Source organism: Thunnus albacares, chromosome 18, assembly GCF_914725855.1.
Source record: "Thunnus albacares chromosome 18, fThuAlb1.1, whole genome shotgun sequence".
Taxonomy (NCBI): Eukaryota; Metazoa; Chordata; class Actinopteri; order Scombriformes; family Scombridae; genus Thunnus; species Thunnus albacares.
Genome location: NC_058123.1, coordinates 23,668,081 through 23,674,080, shown reverse-complemented (window position 1 = coordinate 23,674,080; position 6,000 = coordinate 23,668,081).

The window sequence follows — 6,000 nt, the reverse complement described above, 5'->3', positions numbered from 1 at the left end:
TCCCACCCATCTGTATCTTTTAATTCCTCCTCTCCCTTCAAAACATGGCCGCGGAGCTGTCAGACTCAATGATAGCGAGGCTGATGGCAGAGAGCTGGCGCGCCAACATGCAACAAACAACGAGCGAGCGTGTAAACTAAAGCAAACAAAGCCCCTCTCCGCTCCTCCAAAGGCAGGATCCCTCCCACCTGCCACCCTGCGCCGCTGATGAAACATACAGTAACAGAGAACAGCCATTAAATGGGTGAGCGGTAAAACCGAGTTGTACAATGTGAGGGGGGCTTGTTGTGGCACATCCTGCTCTCAGTCACACACACGGAGCTTGTTCATTATCATCCCCGCTCGTGTTTGTGTTTTCCCGACTCCTCAGTCCCAGACATGGCGGCTGGGTGCATTGTGGGGGATTTGTTACCTGAGAAAAGGTGACAGCCTAAAGGATGCTTGACTGGCAAATCTCTGTCACTGAGGCGATGCAGTCAAGTTCCAGACAAATCTCATCAACATTCCTCCAAGTATTTACAGTATATAATCAGATTTGGAGAGGGTATCAATAATTGACAGGGAGCTCAATTTCCAGATGTTGGCCAAACTAAGGTGTAAGCACCAATTTTTTTTTTAAATGTCAGAACAAAACCAGCATCTGAAATATATATTCCTGGTGAGCTGCAAATATTTTCTGGTCAATCTTTCAATTTCTCTTAAAAAACCACCAAGCTACCAAGACTTAAATGAGGCTAAAGTCCACACATTTAGACAAATGAAGTTTTAATTGTGGTAAAATATGCAACAGTAAAAATCTACATTTTCTTCTCCCATGGGCTCATCTCGCTCCCTCTCTGCTTCTCCCTCCTCCTCCTCCTCCTCCTCCTCCTCTTCGTTTCAGGAGCAGGGCTGATATAATGGGCTTGGCCAGAATAAGCAATGTTACCGTGCCCATATATATCTCAGCGCCTGGGTAATTCCAGCTCAGTTTATGTGTCCTCGAGGCTGCGTCAGGCCCCGGCAGACCCATAGCTCCTTTATGTAACACCCAGGAGAATCTGCCCCCTGCACACAGGTACAGGCCTGGGAGAAACAAACACCATCAGTAACCTGTCTGCTGTACACAAGGCTGCTGGGCCCACCTTCACCCCTCCTCCTCCTCCTCCTCCTCCTCCTCCTCCTCCTCCTTCTCTTCCAGTCCATCCGTCCCCTCTTTTCTCTTCTCTCTCGCTCTCTCTCTGCACCCCGCAACCTAATCATCGTCGTCCCCCATTCCCATGATTTATCGCTCCACGCGCTGCTGAAAACCAATAGATCAGGCTTGCGGCGGGGGGCCCGTGAGGCATAGAGGTATTGGGGATGGGGATGGTGGCGGGGGGCCCGGATGGGAGGGGAGGGGACCTGGAGAAAAACCCACCTATGATGAAGTGCTCTGTGACGCAGAGGAAAAGCAACAGCAACATCACAGCTCGCAGTCGGCGCCCTGCCGTCCCTCTGAGCACATTCCTCTTTTTTTCCTTTACTCCATCTCTGTGCAGCCCTCTCTCCAGCGTCCTCCTCTGTGTCTCTGTTATTCTCATCTTTTTTTCTTTATGAATAGCCTCCCCCCCTTGTTAAAGCTCTTCCCTGTTACTCCATGAGGACTTCATTTCAAAATTAGCACAGAGATAATTTACACAATTAGCTTGGATCAGTGGCCTGCTCAGTGGTGAGTGAAATGGAACAGGGCCGTAGCCAGGATTTACAAACACCCCAATCTGCACCAGTTATCCCCCCACCCAACCCCCAAGCCCTTACACTTTTGTATTATGTGGAACTTTAACATTTTATTTTCTTAACTTTTCAGTTATATTTTCTGTAAAATATTTTTCCTAACATGACGGTCTAAATCTGCCTCCTCACTGCTAAAAATAACAGTAGGTTGGTCAGATGCTTGTTTATTCACTTACTTACTGATTTTACTTAAATCAGGAAATTAATTTCTAACTTAAGACTATATATATATATACAATATATAGGTAAGTAAAAAAAGGGTAAAAACATTGTTTATTCTCCAAATTAAGGCATTTTACTTATGTCGATACCCAGCCCCTGTTCTTTATCAGTTCATTTGCTTTTGGCCTCAAGTAGTCAAATTTAAGTATATATGCTGGAATCAGCCTGTAAAATACCTGCCGTCTGTAAGCTTTTTTTTGCAAGGTGTAAACTCCCCCCAGGTTACTATAACCCCTCAAAGTCCCCTCAAAAAAAAATACCACGTACATGACCTCAGTGTCCTCTACGGCAGATATGATGAGCGCAGTGATTTGGACTAATTTGTGGTCGATGTGTGTGACCACTGACCCTGACACAAGCTCACCATATAAAGATGCCTATCAAATCTGTTCATGTGTTCATCCTCTCCTAATCCTTTCATCCACTTGTTGTAGCTAGGCATGACATTGTATATCATGTGGTGACAGAATCGTATTGTAGATAGAATATTCTTTAATGTTTATAGTAGATCATTGAAAGTTGTATTTTATATACTTCTGTACAAAAAAAACAAAAAAAAACTTAAGTCAATAAACCTATTAACAATACATTACAATACAGAAATTTGACAATGTGGATTGTGGAGGTGAAAATTTGATGGTTATGGATAAAAATCAACTAAATCTGACTCCCAAATGATGCTAATTTCTGTTTGTATACACTAAATACCAGAAAGTGCAATTAATTGCCATCTATTGACACTGTAAACTGTCAAAGGCCTCAGCTGCTGCCTGAAACTGTTGACATCCTTGTATTAAAAATGTCTAAAATCTATCTATCTAGAGAAACAGATATACACTCACTTGCCACTTTATTAGTTGCACCTGTACAATCTTATCTTATCAAGCTTTCAGTTTTGTTCAGGTTTTTACACATTGTCAGAAAGGTGATAATTCTACTTTATGTTTATTGTGGAGGTGGGTGGTGGTGTACTGCACTGCATTATATTGACAGCTGTTCCTAATATATTGTCCACCTCATTTACATACGTGAAGGTGGCAGTTAGAAATAAAAATATAGGTATAGATTCTGGGTAAATTATCCAGTTAGAGGACAAAAATGTGGTCAATTAGTGAAAGAAACACTCGAGACAACAGACACATTGTGATCCGTTAATCAATTAACTGACTAATCAACTAGCACTTATGTAACTTGAAAACACAAGGAAAAATAAATGATGAATTTTGTACAGTTTTTTCAAATTCCCTGAGTATAATAAACCGTCATTGTCTATCGTACTGAACCGTGAGCTCACTCCATCTTTACACCAAACCTCTCAATCCAGAAGCAGACACCTAGGACAACAGAATAAGTCCTGGCCTTCCAAAAACGCTCATGGTCTTGCAGGTTGACCTACTGCCACCTGGCCTCTGCGTTTTACAACGGACACATGGTGTAAGTCCTCAGAGACTACACTTCATTACAAACATAGATTGGATTATGTCTTCCAAAACAGACTGACCGTGTCCAATCACTCTAGTGCAGCTTTGAATGAAGAATATTCACCTTATGTCTGGACTGGTGGGTCAGGAAGGTTGATGTGCACACACACACACACATACTCAGATACTGGTCCTCCTGGGGACTGGTACACTGGGCTGATGGTGGAACTGAGGGGAGAAGGGGGAGGGGGGGGGGGCAAAAAAAGAAAGAGAAATGTCTTTTAAATGACATCCCCATTGTGAGCCGGAGCAGGACGATGGCACTTTGCAAAACTGCTAACAATGAGCACAGGAGAAATCCTTTATCCTACAGGGGCCCGGCAGCATGCTCGCCATTACCATAGTCATTTAAATACAGTAATCTCATTTTCTGCCTCAGCCGAGGGGGCATGCTAAATTTCCCAGTGTGAAGGGAGGAGGGAGGGGTGTGCACGGCGTCCATGGCATGCAGGATTAGTGACTTTTCCCAATCTGTGTGTGTGTGTGTGTGTCTGAGTTTGTGAGGTCGTGGTAGTGGCACACTGCAAAAAAAAAAAACAAAAAAAAAACATTTTACCAAGTAATTTTTGTGTACTATTCCACCCTAAAAGTCTAATTCTAGTTTATTACAACTTGCGTCCATGGTCATAATTCTTTCGGTAATAATAACATTATACTTACTGAGTTAATAGCTAATCTTGGAATGCAGAGACATCACTAAAAAAAAGTCATATTGATCAAGAAACACATGGAAGCAATCAAACAGGCTGTAAACAAACAGCCAGGTCAGCCAAACTTATATGGAAGATAAAATAAAGGCAAACGTTAAAATAATTACCCAAACTGTCCGTTGTAAACGTCTTCACACTTAACTGACATTTCAGATGCTCTCAAAGTGGTTTCAATAAACTGGCTATAATTGTTATTTTACAATCTCTCATGTTTCTTGCCCTGTTAGACTTTGTTATAGTAATGTCACCTTCTTTCCAGATTTCTGCTATTTCAGTGAGTACAATGTTATAACTGATAGAAATGTTGGACAAACCGACAAAAACAAGGCCCAAGTTGTAATAAACAGGAATTGTCCTCTAAAAAAGTTTAAAAATATAAGCTGCCAATGCAGTCAGTTAACTAATTTTCAATGTGTTTCCAGTATAATTCAACTTTTTTTTTTTTTACTTACTTTTACTTACTTTTTAAAATCAACTAAGGCTGCAACTAACGATTATTGTCATTAGCAATTCATCTCTTTTTTCCCATTATTCATTATTTTCATTTATAAAATTAAAAAAAAATAGAGAAAAATGCTCATCACAGTTTTCTAGATGCTAAGATGATGACTTTAAATTACTTGCTTTTTCTGACTAACAGTCCAAAATCAAAAGATTTAAATGTAAGATGGGAGAAAAGCTAAACATTTTCACATTTGAGAAGCTGGAGCCAGATAATATTTGGGGTTTTTACTTAATAAAAGACTGAAACAATAACTGCTTATCAAAACCATCATTGATTAAATGATTGATTTATTAAAATCAAGAGTACTTTTCCTCTACTTTGGTGTATCAATCTGCCTGCTTCTGTCTTCAAGAGACTGACACACACCTCATGAAACAAGCTGACCTTCACTGACAGAATTTGTTTACTTGCTTTAAGAAAAAAAAAAACTTTACAGACTCTAGACTTGATCAGGGCGGACATTTTTTGCAGTGCAGGTGTCTTTGCATGTGCGAGAGTGTGCGTTTCATGAGGGGAGGTGGAGTGTGTGTGTGTGTGGGCGTTGGTTGGGGTTGCTGCGGCAGCTTTGGGGATATCATATCAGATCGCACAACAAAAGAGGAGCAAGGGAGAAAAAGCTGTTTCCACACAAGCTGTTTTCATTCTTCTCCGCTTCCGGTCCAGTGGAACAGTTGATGAAGTTTAAATGAAGCAGAATTAGGAGATCAAGCAGACACAGGAGCTGGTGTTGATGGTATCTACCAGGCCCCCTCCTTGCACCCGGGGAATCGAACCGGGGACAGCTGACCTGGATGAAATCGAGAGAAAGAGAACCGCGGAGGAGGAGGAAAAAAAAAGAGTGAGGGCGAGGAGGAGGGGGAGAGCTGAGAGAGATAAGGGGATGAAGTATCTCCTAAATGTGATAATCTCCAATCACCTCTAACATCAATTCTGTCAAGGCCCGGGTTAATGAGCTCACAGCCGATCAAGCGTTATGCACCGCCACCCCCACCACCCCCTGATTCTCCCTTTCTCTCCCTCGCAGTCGCTCTCATCATCATTGTTGTTCTTTTGATTTAATCCCTCTTACTTCAGCTGATTTGAGCAAGAGGGGAAAGAGGGATGGAGGGAAGGGAAAAGCCTATTACCCAAGCTCCTCTGCTCTCAACTATCTAAATGCTAACGATGTGAGGGGGCGAGAGAGGAGGGGAGGGGAAAGGAGGGTTGGAGGGAAGGAAAATGATGATGGGAGGAAGACACCGAGGGGAAATGGAAAAGAGAGCGTGAGCGTGTTGGCAGGAGAGGACGAGGTGCAGCAGAGGGGGGCTAATCTGCTGTTGCTCGGGGT